Source organism: Jatropha curcas, chromosome 3, assembly GCF_041381405.1.
Source record: "Jatropha curcas cultivar XTBG-Jc1 chromosome 3, XTBG_Jcur_1.0, whole genome shotgun sequence".
NCBI classification, from domain to species: domain Eukaryota; kingdom Viridiplantae; phylum Streptophyta; class Magnoliopsida; order Malpighiales; family Euphorbiaceae; genus Jatropha; species Jatropha curcas.
In genome coordinates, this window is record NC_143153.1 from 22,431,034 (window position 1) to 22,445,990 (window position 14,957).

At 36.9% G+C, this 14,957-nt stretch overlaps 1 non-coding gene across 1 annotated transcript; it reads left to right on the forward strand.

Annotated features, from left to right (window-relative positions):
- Positions 1–12,291: 12,291 nt before the first annotated feature.
- LOC149497713 (small nucleolar RNA R71) lies at positions 12,292–12,397 on the forward strand. The gene has a single exon (XR_016320268.1). It is a non-coding gene; the product is annotated as a small nucleolar RNA R71 (small nucleolar RNA).
- The last annotated feature ends 2,560 nt before the right edge of the window (positions 12,398–14,957 follow it).

The following is a 14,957-nucleotide window of genomic DNA, read 5'->3' on the forward strand; positions in this document are numbered from 1 at the left end:
ATTTGAATAAGAGAATATAAAATCAATTATACAGTATAAAATTGTTTATGCGTTGAAACAAATTTACACTTTATCCAATCGCCCTCCCTCAAAATTTTCAAATCCATTTTACATAATCTTTTAAGTAGCCAAATTAACAAAGAAAAACTTTATATTCACATTTCACTCAAAAGCAATGTTATTACTGTGTATTAGCCAATTCGAAAAAAACAAAAATGATTAAAAGAAAATTTACCTACTGAATATGGGGCTATTTTTCCTTTAGTTATAAAAGATTTTGTAGTGGTAGTATTCAAGTTCTTCACCAAATAATCATATATGTATAAATAGATTTCAATAAAAAATTTTTTAATTAGAGTGAGATTAAACTAAGCAATTTTCTATTTAAAATTATATTAAACTTTCTAATAGAATTTAGATTCAAAAATGAAATTAACATAACTAATTAAAATTAAACTGTATTTATTTTTCAACAAATAAAATTAAGTTCCTTAATGATATTTTTATTTAGTATAGAAATATTTATTTTTTCAACCAATAAAATTAAAGTCTTAAATTATATTTTTGTCAATCCATAATTTAGCATAGGCATTTTAAGAATCCAATATTCCCCATTCGTATTTTATTTTAGTGGATAATTTATTGTCTTATCAATTTAATTTATTCTAGACATACTTTTCATGTTTTCCATGTTGAGGATCCAATAGATGTTAGATTATTTAATAATCTATATGTGGCCATGTGATTAAAGGGCTGGTTCTAATTAAGGTGGCCCAAGATGATGGTTATTGGGCTTAATGGATAAGAATCAGTTAGGATTTTAATACCCTTCCTCTGCCTTATAAAAGTAAAAGGAATCGACAGCTTAGGGTGAACACATAAAAGAAAACAAAATAGAGAGTCTGACGGCTAATTTAAACACATACGGTGATAGCTTGTTTGAGAGAGCTCATAAAAGAAACTCTTGTAGCTGTTGATTATTCTTTGACCATTGAGAGAAAACTTACGGACAAAAGGCCAGAGGAAGAAACGTAGATTTGCTATTACGGAGAGAATCGAATTGCCGCAACGAGGTAACCCATAACATAGATCTGTTGTTATGGATCAAGGTACGCTTCCGATTATTGTATATTCGTGTCAAACAAATTATATAAACAATAGATCTGGGCTATATTAAAGATTATTTAACATGTGATATCAGAGCCTGTACCTGTTCTAGATTTGTTTGATAGCGTTTTGTTTGGCTTAATTAATGAAAATTAATTTCGTATTGTGAAGTTATTTTATATGGTATAAGCGAAGCCAAAATTATAGAAATTTGAAAACTGTTTGTTTTCTTTATGTTGTATAAATTATTTTGTTGTTATAAATAGAGAATGGTTATGACATATTATTGGGTTATGTCATTAAAGTTTTGAGATCTTAATTTAATCTCATAAAAGTTTTGCATAAATCAATGTTTAATGAATGGAAAACTTGTTAGTCACCAAAGCGGCCTTGTTTGGATTGTTTTAGACATTGATTATGCAGTTTTCAATTGTTCATATTTGTGTGATGCCGTTATATGACATGAAAGTTAAAATTGGACAATTGAGTTCGTTGATTATAATTTGTTAGGTTATCCAAAGGTAGACCATTAATTATAATCAATGGCATTAAAGAGTCTTATCATTGTACTAATTAATATGAATGTATATCCAAAGATAACATGCATATTGTATGGAGCATTATTGAATAGTTGAATGGAATAAAAAAAAAAGGGGTAACTGGATTCCAGAAAGGAGCACGGGCGTGCTTCTCTCTGACTTGCATAAAGGCTCACAAGTTGCTCCACAATGAAAGTCTATTAAAGTATTTTTCTTCTTGGCATCATTATTGATTAAAGCTATACATTTAAATATTACCCAAAGGTGAATCTAGATGCATAATTAAAGTTGTTATTGGTTTGAATCCATTTTATGTTTACTCAAAGCATTAACGTATGAGTATATGTGTAATGTTGCAGCTTCTTTTAACATGTTTGCTATGGACATTGGGTTGATTAAGTTCAATGGATTGAACTATGTTGATTGGTCCGAACAAATCCTTTATCAGTTAGGAGTTCTGGACTTGGATTTGGCATTAGTCTCTGAAAAGCCAGCAGCCATTACAGAGACCAGCATTGAAGCTGACAGGTCCCATTATGAGGCTTGGGAGCGGTCTAACAAGCTGAGCTTGAACTTAATGAGGATGACAATGGCTGGAAATGTTAAGCCATCAATGCCCAGAACAGACAATGCTAGAGAGTACATGCTGAAAATTAAGGAATACTCCCAATCGGACATAGCTGACAAGTCCATCGTAGGATCCTTGATGAGTGAGCTAATGACCAAGAAGTTTGATTGGTCACAATCCATTCATGATCATGTGACAGGCATGCAGAATTTGGCAGTGACAGCGTTTTTTTCTTTCGCAAGTGTACGAAATCGCAACAAGTAGTATAGAGTAAGAAAGTATCGTATCCACAGGGATTGTTTATCAATTACCAAAATTATGTTAACCTATTATTATTTAGACGACGATAAAGGAGATTCGCTGTAAGGTAAATAAAATTTAAAATAAAAATAGAAGAGATCAAACACAAAATTCAAGTGAAAAGAAATCAGAGGATTAAGCTACTAGGGAATTTGAATTCACTTAATTCTATCCAGCTTATTCTATTAGTTCATTAATCAATTTTAATTGTTCAAGTAGGAGAACAACCCTAAAGTCACTAACAAGCTCTCCCGATTTATTGTTAGTTATTCTAATTCAGTTCAATTACCTATCTTTAATAGTGAAATTAAACATAAATCAGATTATTAGGTTTTATGGTTGTTTTGTGAGTTCACAACTTAATAATTTATTAACTTATGAAAACCTCCCTTGAGTCAAACCATATAGCTTCCGCATCAAGTTATTATTCTCAAGTAAATTATTATCTTTTTCATATCAATAACCCTTCTCCCGAATGTAGTTATTGAAATAACTCAATCCAGGGGAAATTTTCTGCCTGGAAGCATTAAGCACAATAATAATTTATAACGAGAACAAAGAAAAACAAATCTAATATCATAAACTGGAATCGAATTAAGCTACATCAAATACCTAGTATAAGAGTTTAGCTGGACATAGTAATTAAATTAAACTCAATCATGCTTGGCACATTCATCATATTTAAAGACAATAATGAAAGAAAGAAACAAGATGAAGAGTTTTAGAATAAAAACTGTATCACAACTATGTTGATGGCTTCCTTGAATCTTGGCACAATTGTTTGATGCTTGAAATCCTTGAGAGAGAGAACGAATTATGTAAAGAAATTGCCTAAAAAACGAGAGATATCTTGTTAGGAGAAGTTCCTCTCTTTATATAGAGTTCTTGAAGGCAAGTTTGACTCCTTTTAGGAAATAGAATCCTTATTTAGTGCAAAATCCTTTATAGGAGATCATAACTGTTTAGGTTCTTGATTTCTTCTTAATTAGGACTCCTTTTTCCCCAAGAATAGGTCCAGGTCTTGTTTAGTGTGTTTAGGAAACTCTCCGAGGTCGGCCCATGTGAGAAAAAGCTAGATTTGCGCATTAAATTCTCGCTGGTTCCGCCTGCGCAGCACGGGCGTGCTTCCTGGCACGGGTTGGGTGTGCTTTAGTCTGGAAGTCTGGCCAGTAAAGCACGGGGCGTGCTAGGTAGCACGGGCTGGTGAAGCATTGAGGCACGGGCGTGCCAGGTAGCACGGGCTGGGCGTGCTTTTCTCTGGAAGTCTGCCTAAAGTTGCCTTGGGCGTGCTATGCTTGACACGCCTAGGGACCCTTGTAGCACGGTCGTGCCTTTTAGCACGGCCAGGGCGTGCTACCAGTTAAGTGCCTTGTGTTATAAAGTTCTTTCTGTGCCAAATTCCTGAAATTTTTCTCTTAGATCAAGCGGATTAAAGATCAAGGAAACTTTTGAACATAATTATACTAAAAATGATTTAAAGTAATAAAAACTTACTCAAAATCTAATAAAAACTATATTAAAAACACTATAAAATTAACACTTATCAAAATTCCCCAAACTTAAACCATTGCTTGTCCTCAAGCAACAAAACTAAAAAAAAAAATATTTTGATGACACTAGCTTACCATGGTTGGAGCTGATCTCAATAAACTTTTCATGATATCATGATTAGTAAATAAGTGGATAAACTCAATTGTTCTCCATGCTATTCATACTTAAGCTTGATTTTTATTTTTTGAATAAAGCACATTCATTGAGTAAAATATAAGTTTAGAGAGATTATCAACACTAATATTTATTCCATTTATGATAAATAAGACATGAATCATCTAAGGCAAAAAAAAAAAATGAGACAATTGATAGAGCAAAAGTGGCATTCCCATATGCAGAATTAGTCATCCTTTCTCCACGATTTAAATGCATACGACTAAAAGATCAGAAGGTCTTTATTTTGGGTTGTAATGGGGCTTTCTTGGTGTAAACGTTGCTTAATCAAAGAAAGGGATAAAATGTAGACAAAGAGTACAAAAGAATGTATAACATTCAAGATGCTATTTTAATTAAACTTTTTCTAGTTCTAGGGAGTGTCTTGTTTTGAAACTTTCTTACTAGCTAGAGGCATCTTGGACAAGGTCTTTTCTTAATATTTTGGCATTTTTCTTCCTTGTCTTTTTCTATTTTTCTTGAATTCTTTTGATTGCTTTTCATGTGCCTCTTTCTTGATTCTTTCTTCTTTTCTTTATTTGCTAGTATTAATTGATGAATTCTCCCTCTTTTGTTGCTACATTCTAATTAAAAATCGAATCTTTCAATCATACAATCCTTTGTACGTAGGGTAGGAAATTTGAATTTGGCTTTAATGGCTTGGTTTATTGAGGGTGAAGAAAAAAATTTTACGGTTTTAAGGCTTCAAAGTTGGTTTCAAGAGTCATATTTTTAATTTAGGTGGTCTAGGCTAAATATAGGTTTCAACAAAATTTGCCTAAATCATCTCTTTCAAAAAGTAAACATTTAAATTTTTCGCCTCGAAGGGATTTCTAAGTTTTGTTCTAGGAATGCCAAGATTTAAATAACTTAGAGTAAAACACACTTATACATCATCACTCTCATAAAAATCAGTGTTTAAAAATCTAGAAACAAATAGTTTAGATCAATGAACATGTTTAAATCAAACTTTCAAATTCAAAACTTAAAATATGCTAGATTTGAGAAACAATTATGTTTAATACTTATTACTAGACACAAGAACCGTCAAGCTTGCTTGTAGTCATTCCAACCATGTTAAGCAAAAAACAAAAATTTAGATTTTTAGCTAAAATTCCCTTCCCCCAATTTAATCAATCACATTGTCCCCAATGTGTATAAATTCCCCAAACTTATTGCATTGCTTAGAAAGAAAGCATCAAGAGAGAAGTAGAAAACTTACCAACATTGTATTGAACAATACAATAGAAAGGTTATGGAATGTGTCTTAGCTAAAGGAGCAACTAAACATTAAGAACAAAAATTACTAAGAAGTTATAAAAATCCACATAACAAACAAACAAGCAAACAAGTTAAAATGAAAGTAACTAAAACAATGTATTAGAACAAAAGAAACATAAACATAAACCAAACAAAATGAAAAATGAGAAATCCGTCAATTATCTGGTGGTGGGGGTGGCTGCAGAAGCTGGAGGATGGTCTGGAGTTGGCCTTGCATGGTGTCCATCCTAGAGTCAAGACTGCCATTCATGATCTCAATGGACTGGAAACGGTCTGTGATCATTGTTTCCATTCCGTTAAGGCGCGTGTCAAAGAGGTCCATTCGAGACATCATCCTTGCAAGGACTTCATCATTTGACATGTTGGAGGTGCCTTGAAACGATGGACCAGCACCGGATGTACCTGCACCAAAAGAAGAGGCAAAAGGTGGAGGGATATCCTCCTCCATGTCAGCACTGCCTGCGGCCTCGGCTCCTTCATCATCAGAATCATGCTCTGGAACACCTACTACTCGATATGCATCCCCAACTTTTTCAATCAACTTCATATGAATCATAACATCTACATCTAACCTGGTACCACGCCCCCCTCCTACACTATCATAAATTGGCCTAGCCGGGTTCCAAACCTGTAGATAGCTAGCAATTCGGGTCACAAAACACCCCATCATTATAGCTCCTTTGTCGGCTCGAGCCACTTTTGCAAATCTCTGGCATAGCCAATACCCAACATTCAACAAGACTCCATTTTCAATCGCCCATAGAAAATATAGCTCATTTAAACCTAACACCCCATCACTTTCACTCCTTCCAAAAATAGTATTTGACAGAAATTTATGAATATACCGCAAGGAAGGTTTTTTCAATTTGGACGCCTTCGAATATCTAGGATTATAATTCACTTCACCTGTAAAACTTTGCCAAGTATTGCGTGCACTAAAATCACTAGATATTTGAATTTGACTATTTTCTGTGGGGAATCCGAAAATTTGGCTAATTTCATTCACAGACAGTTCAAAATCCTGACTAAGAAGCCTAAAACGAATTTTGCTTGGTGGAGATGTTGGCAAAAACCGGATAAAAGAAGAATAAGAACTTAAAAATTCCAGAGTTAATGGAGCATAAACTAAATCCTTCATTTCAAGAAACTGTCCCCACCCTATTCGCCTAAGAGGTTCTAACACAATATCTCTAAGACCCACTTGTGTTAAAGCAGTCTCATCAATAAATCTATTCGGTAAAATAGGCCGAAGAGATAATTTTGTGTACCTTTCTTGTTGATCTGATGAGGCAAAGTCGAATGGAAGTGCAGGAGGTGAAGGAGGTTGAGGAGCCGTGGTGGATCGCGCAGTTGGGCGTTTTCGAGCGGCAACTGAGGATGCGGGTCTGCTACGTTTGTATCTAGGAGGCATGGTTGGAGATGATTATGTGAAAATTTGGTGTGGAGGGTGTTTGATTTGAGAAAGAAAGGAGAAGAAGAGAGAAAATTTGAGAGAAGAGAGGTGACGGCTAGGGCGTGCGAGATGGGAAGTGGGGCGGTTAGAGGCGTGCTCTTTAAATAGGGGCGCCAATAAATGAGGGTGTCTGATCGTGGCACGGTCGTGCTGATAAGCACGGCCTGGGCGTGCTCTCCTCTGACCTGCAAGTGAAAGAAAGGGCGTACCTGGCACGGGCGTGCTGATGGGCACGCCCTGGGCGTGCTCTTCCCTGCCTCTTGAATTGAAAATTGCCTGTGGATAGCACGGGTGTGCTATCTGACACGCCCTGGGCGTGCTTGTCTCTGACTCTCAAGTGTGTTTTCCCTTCTTCAGTAGCACGGGCGTGCCTCTTAGCACGGTTAGGGCGTGCTCTTCTCTGACTCTCAAGTATCATTTCCCTTCTTCAGTAGCACGGGCGTGCCTCTTAGCACGGTTAGGGCGTGCTCTTCTCTGACCTTCAAGTGTGATTGACCCTTTTTAATGACACGGGCGTGCCAGTTAGCACGGCCCGGGCGTGCTCTTCTCTGACTCTCAAGTATCATTGCCTTTGAAAACCGCACGGGCGTGCTGCTGGGCATGCTTGGGCGTGCAAGATCCTCACCCCATGGCACGGGCGTGCTTCCTAGCACGGCTAGGGTGTGCTCTGTTCTGGATTTCCATTTTTTTTTTTTTTTTGAAACAAATAAAACATAAAACAAAACACATAAATGGAATCAAACATAAAACAAAACACATAAGAAAAATTAGATGGGTTGTCTCCCACAAGCACTTTTGTTTAACGTCGTTAAGTTCGACGCACTTATCCTAGTTTAGGCTAAGCAAGACCGATCGCACTCTTGATGGGTTCGAAGTTGTCATTATGATAGCTTCTCAGACGTTGAGCATTCACTTTGAAACTTCGATTTGTCTTACCATCCACTATTTCAATTGCACCGTGAGGAAAGATTTCCTTTATTGTGAATGGTCCAGACCATCTAGAGCGTAACTTACCAGGGAATAAACGGAGCCTAGAGTTATAGAGCAATACCTGCTGGCCTACCTTCAAATCCCTCATGATAATGCGCTTATCGTGCCATTGTTTGGTGCGATCTTTGTATATTTTGGCACTTTCATAAGCATGGAGGCGCATTTCATCCATCATGTTTAATTGTAACAGTCGCTTTTGACCAACTTCCTTTGCATTGAAGTTAAGAAATTGAATGGCCCAAAACGCCTTATGTTCTAACTCTACAGGAAGATGACAAGCCTTACCATACACCATGCGATATGGAGACATACCTATAGGTGTTTTGAATGCCGTTCTGTAGGCCCATAGAGCATCGTCTAGCTTTTTGGACCAATCCTTTCGTGATTGTCCAACAGTGGTTTTGAGGATCTTCTTGATTTCCCTGTTAGTTACTTCTACTTGTCCACTTGTTTGAGGATGATATGGAGTACCTACACGATGAGTGACACCATATTTTGCAAGAAGGGAATCTAAATACTTATTACAAAAATGCTTACCTCCGTCCGTGATTATTGCCCTAGGAGTACCATGCCTTGTAAAAATGTTTTTCTTGATGAAGCTCATTACACTTTTGGCATCGTTATTTGGAAGAGCAACAGCCTCTGCCCATTTTGACACATAATCCACTGCCACTAGAATGTATTGGTTTGAATATGATGGCGGAAACGGTCCCATGAAGTCCAGACCCCATACGTCGAAGATTTCGACTTCAAGGATGCTATTTAGGGGCATCTCATGTCTCTTCAAAATGTTACCTAACCTTTGACAACGATCACAAAGACGAACATAGTTATAAGCATCTTTAAAGAGATTAGGCCAATACAAACCACTTTCTAGTATACGCGCAGCTGTCTTGCTTGCTCCAAAGTGGCCTCCGCATTCCATGGAATGGCAAAATTTAAGGACACTTTCTATTTCAGTCTCTGGTATACATCTCCTGAATAGTTGATCACTGCAATACTTGAACAAAAATGGCTCCTCCCAATAGTAGAATTTGATATCATGAAAAAATTTCTTTCTCTGTTGGTAAGAAAAATTGGGAGGAGAAATTTTGCAAACAAGATAATTAACTATGTCAGCGTACCAGGGGGTTTGAGCATTTGCTACTAGAAGAAGTTGCTCATGAGGAAAGCTTTCATTGATTTGTAGCTCGCTTGTATCTTCTTCCCCCAATTCAAGCCTGGAAAGATGGTCAGCAACGAGGTTCTCGGTCCCCTTTTTGTCGCGAATTTCTAGGTCAAATTCTTGCAATAAAAGTACCCAACGAATGAGTCTCGGTTTTGCATCTTTCTTTTCCAGCAAGTATTTGATGGCGGAGTGATCTGTGTAGACTATTGTTTTAGCTCCAATTAGATATGCCCTGAATTTGTCAAAAGCAAAAACAATAGCCAATAATTCTTTTTCCGTAGTTGCATAGTTTAATTGCGCATCATTCAATGTGCGACTTGCATAATAAATAACATGCAACTTCTTGTCTTTTCTTTGTCCAAGAACGGCTCCTACAGCATGATCACTAGCATCACACATAAGCTCAAAAGGTAAAGTCCAATCTGGTGTAGTGATGATCGGGGCTGAGATTAATTCCTTCTTCAACCTGTTAAAAGCATCTAAACATTCTTTGTCAAAATCAAATGGAACATCTTTAACTAACAAATTGCAAAGAGGTTTAGTGATTTTGGAGAAGTCTTTTATGAACCTCCTGTAAAACCCTGCATGCCCAAGAAAACTTCTTATACCTTTTACTGTGTTAGGAGGAGGTAGTTTCTCAATTACCTCAATTTTTGCCTTGTCTACTTCAATTCCTTTTTGAGAGATTTTATGCTCTAAGACAATACCTTCACTCACCATGAAGTGACATTTTTCCCAATTTAACACAAGATTAGTGTCTTCACATCGTTGCATTACTAGAGATAAATTATGAAGACATGCATCGAAGGAAGAACCAAACACAGAAAAGTCATCCATGAATATCTCAATAAACTTTTCCACCATATCAGAAAAGATGGACATCATGCACCTTTGAAAGGTTGCAGGGGCATTGCATAGCCCAAAAGCCATTCTCCTGTAGGCAAAAGTGCCATAAGGACAGGTGAATGTGGTTTTCTCTTGGTCTTCAGGAGCTATAGGTATTTGGAAGTACCCTGAGTAGCCATCTAAGAAACAATAGAAAGGATAGCCAGCAAGTCTCTCAAGCATTTGATCAATAAAGGGAAGGGGAAAATGGTCTTTTCGTGTTGCTTTATTTAGTTTTCTATAATCTATGCACACACGCCAACCTGTGACTGTTCTTGTGGGAATGAGTTCATTGTTTTCATTAGAGATAACAGTCATACCTCCCTTCTTTGGAACAACTTGGACAGGACTTACCCAATTACTGTCTGAAATCGGATAAATGATACCGGCATCTAGGAGTTTGATGATTTCAGCCTTGACTACCTCCTTCATGTTTGGGTTCAGCCGCCTTTGATGCTCGATTGAAGGTTTGTAGTCTTCTTCCATCAAGATTTTATGCATGCACACACTTGGGCTTATTCCTTGTAGATCCGAGATAGACCACCCTAAAGCTTTCTTGTGCCTTTGTAGAACCTGTAACAACCTTTCCTCTTGATCAAGCGTTAGGTGAGAAGAAATAATAACAGGAAAAGAATGGTTCTCTCCTAAGAATGCATGTTTTAAATGAGGTGGAAGTTGTTTCAGTTCATGCTTAGGAAGTTCCTTTTCTTTTTCATTCAAGATGCTTGATTCGTTAGTGTTATTTTCAACATGCAAAGTGGTTTCCACACATTCATCAACAACATCAATTCTAAAACAATCTCCATAGTCCATAGGAAGTTTACAAGATTTAAGTACATCAAAGACAATCTCTTCCTGTCCAACTCTTAAGGTCAACTTACCCTCATAAACATCAATTAATGCTCTTGCAGTTGCAAGAAAAGGTCGTCCCAGGATTAGAGATCCTTCCCTGTCTTCATCAATGTCAAGAATTACAAAATCAACAGGAAAGATGAATGTACCTACCTTTACAAGCACGTCTTCTACAATCCCTCTAGGATATTTAATTGACCGATCTGCTAGTTGCAAAGACATCCTTGTTGGCTTGAGTTCTCCCATACCTAGCATCTTAAAAACTTCATAGGACATAAGATTAATGCTAGCACCTAAATCTGCCAAAGCTTTTTCAAAGTCAAGATTACCAATGTTACAAGGGATAGAAAACTTCCTGGGTCTTTTAACTTTGGAGGCAATTTGTTTTGGATAATCGCACTGCACTCCTCGGTTAACATTACCGTTTCTTGATCATCAATTTTTCGTTTCTTGCGTAGGATATCTTTTAGGAATTTAGCATAGCTAGGCATTTGAGCAAGAGCTTCAGCAAAAGGAATATTGATTTGAAGCTTCTTAAATACATCTAGGAATTTGAGGAAGCTCTTGTCCTCTTGTGCTTTCTTTAATCTTTGTGGAAAGGGTACAGGGGGAACACATGGTTTTACCTTTTCTTTTTCCTCCAAGTCAATGATAGGTTCCCTTGTTTGTTCTTTTTCTTCTTTTTCTTTCCTTGGTGGTTCATCTAACTGTTTGCCGCTCCTCAAGGTAATAGCTTGCACTTGTTCCTTTGGATTCTTTTCAGTATTGCTAGGTAACGTACCTTGGGGTCGAGATGTCATCATGTTTGCAAACTGTCCCAATTGGATCTCCAAATTTCTTATTGCGGCCTGCTGGATTTTGTGGTTCTCTCTAGTTTCATTCATAAACTCCATGTGCGATTTGGAAAGAGCAGTGAGGAGGTCGTCATGAGATTTCTTTTCAGGAAGGTGGAAACCTGGTGGTGCATTCAAGGCATTGTTAGGATTACCATAAGATAGATTAGGATGATTCCTTAACCTGTTATCATAGGAATTTGAATAAGGGTAATTCTTTCTTCCTTGATTCATCACATAGTTTACTTGTTCCAAAGTTTGTGGATTTAAAGAGTCCATGATACATTCTCCAATTCCATGTTGTCCATTGCACCTATCACAAACTTGCATGACAGAATTCACAGGATTAGTAGTTAACATGTCTAATTTCCTTACCATGTTATCTACCTTGGCATTAAGTGCTGTAATAGCGTCTATTTCATAGACTCCTGCGGTTCTTCTTCTTTCGGTATTGTTTTGGTAGTGGCTGTTGCTTGCCATCTCCTCTATCAACTCATATGCTTCATCAATTCCTTTCTTTTCAAAGGATCCACCTGCTGCTGCATCTAAGGTGATTTTTATGTTAGGAGATAATGCATTATAGAAAGTTTGTACCTGTAACCACTTGGGCAAACTGTGATGTGGGCACTTTCTTAACAAGTCCTTGAATCTTTCCCAAGCTTCATACAAGCTCTCTTGATCATTATGAGCAAATGTCATTATCTCATTTCGCAACTTGGTAGTTTTTGAGGACGGAAAGAATTTAGCTAAGAATTTTTGAGCTAATTCATCCCATGTGGTGAAACTTCCAGCTGGAAATGATTGTAACCAGGACCTAGCTTTATCCCTAAGAGTGAATGGAAAGAGTCTCAATTTGATTGCATCTTCAGAAACACCGTTTTGCTTGAATGTGTCACAAATTTCCAAAAAATTGGTGATGTGAGCATTAGGATCTTCACTAGGTAGACCCCCATATTGGATCGAGGTAGAGAGCATTTGGATAATTGCTGGTTTAATCTCAAAGTTGTTAGCTTCTACCCTGGGTCTAGTAATACTTGAGGTTGTCCCATTCAGATTAGGTGTTGTATAATCTCTCAAGGTACGGACCGGCTGTTGAAGTGGTGGTCCAACTATGTTTTCATTTATGTTTTCATTTTCGTTGGCCATGTTTGCTTCTTGTTCGGGTTTTATTTCCCGCGTTTTTCTTGCAGCGTTGTGCCTACGACAAGTTCGCTCAATCTCTGGATCAAAGACTAAAGGTTCAGTCCTTTTCGATCTTCTTTGCATAAAACACCTGGAATAATTCTTAGAAAAAAAAAATTAAGTAAAGAAAATAAAAAGAGTGTCTAAATTAACAATAGGGTAATTCGTATTGATATTGATACGCCAATCCCCGGCAACGGCGCCAAAAACTTGACAGCGTTTTTTCTTTCGCAAGTGTACGAAATCGCAACAAGTAGTATAGAGTAAGAAAGTATCGTATCCACAGGGATTGTTTATCAATTACCAAAATTATGTTAACCTATTATTATTTAGACGACGATAAAGGAGATTCGCTGTAAGGTAAATAAAATTTAAAATAAAAATAGAAGAGATCAAACACAAAATTCAAGTGAAAAGAAATCAGAGGATTAAGCTACTAGGGAATTTGAATTCACTTAATTCTATCCAGCTTATTCTATTAGTTCATTAATCAATTTTAATTGTTCAAGTAGGAGAACAACCCTAAAGTCACTAACAAGCTCTCCCGATTTATTGTTAGTTATTCTAATTCAGTTCAATTACCTATCTTTAATAGTGAAATTAAACATAAATCAGATTATTAGGTTTTATGGTTGTTTTGTGAGTTCACAACTTAATAATTTATTAACTTATGAAAACCTCCCTTGAGTCAAACCATATAGCTTCCGCATCAAGTTATTATTCTCAAGTAAATTATTATCTTTTTCATATCAATAACCCTTCTCCCGAATGTAGTTATTGAAATAACTCAATCCAGGGGAAATTTTCTGCCTGGAAGCATTAAGCACAATAATAATTTATAATGAGAACAAAGAAAAAAAAATCTAATATCATAAACTGGAATCGAATTAAGCTACATCAAATCCCTAGTATAAGAGTTTAGCTGGACATAGTAATTAAATTAAACTCAATCATGCTTGGCACATTCATCATATTTAAAGACAATAATGAAAGAAAGAAACAAGATGAAGAGTTTTAGAATAAAAACTGTATCACAACTATGTTGATGGCTTCCTTGAATCTTGGCACAATTGTTTGATGCTTGAAATCCTTGAGAGAGAGAACGAATTATGTAAAGAAATTGCCTAAAAAACGAGAGATATCTTGTTAGGAGAAGTTCCTCTCTTTATATAGAGTTCTTGAAGGCAAGTTTGACTCCTTTTAGGAAATAGAATCCTTATTTAGTGCAAAATCCTTTATAGGAGATCATAACTGTTTAGGTTCTTGATTTCTTCTTAATTAGGACTCCTTTTTCCCCAAGAATAGGTCCAGGTCTTGTTTAGTGTGTTTAGGAAACTCCCCGAGGTCGGCCCATGTGAGAAAAAGCTAGATTTGCGCATTAAATTCTCGCTGGTTCCGCCTGCGCAGCACGGGCGTGCTTCCTGGCACGGGTTGGGTGTGCTTTAGTCTGGAAGTCTGGCCAGTAAAGCACGGGGCGTGCTAGGTAGCACGGGCTGGTGAAGCATTGAGGCACGGGCGTGCCAGGTAGCACGGGCTGGGCGTGCTTTTCTCTGGAAGTCTGCCTAAAGTTGCCTTGGGCGTGCTATGCTTGACACGCCTAGGGACCCTTGTAGCACGACCGTGCCTTTTAGCACGGCCAGGGCGTGCTACCAGTTAAGTGCCTTGTGTTATAAAGTTCTTTCTGTGCCAAATTCCTGAAATTTTTCTCTTAGATCAAGCGGATTAAAGATCAAGGAAACTTTTGAACATAATTATACTAAAAGTGATTTAAAGTAATAAAAACTTACTCAAAATCTAATAAAAACTATATTAAAAACACTATAAAATTAACACTTATCAGGCAGCCAAACTGAAATCAATGGGAATGGATGTGAGTGAATCCTTTTTAGTTCAATATATTATTAACTCACTTCCTCTTGAGTTTGGTCAGTTCCAGGTGAATTATAACACCCTTAAGGAAAAATGGAACATTCAGGAAATCAAGTCCAGGTTGATACAAGAGGAAGGCAGATTAAAGAAATTGAAGGAACACTCTATCAATCTCACATTTCATAATGGAGCTAGTAGCGGCAACAACAAATCAGGGAAGAAAGGC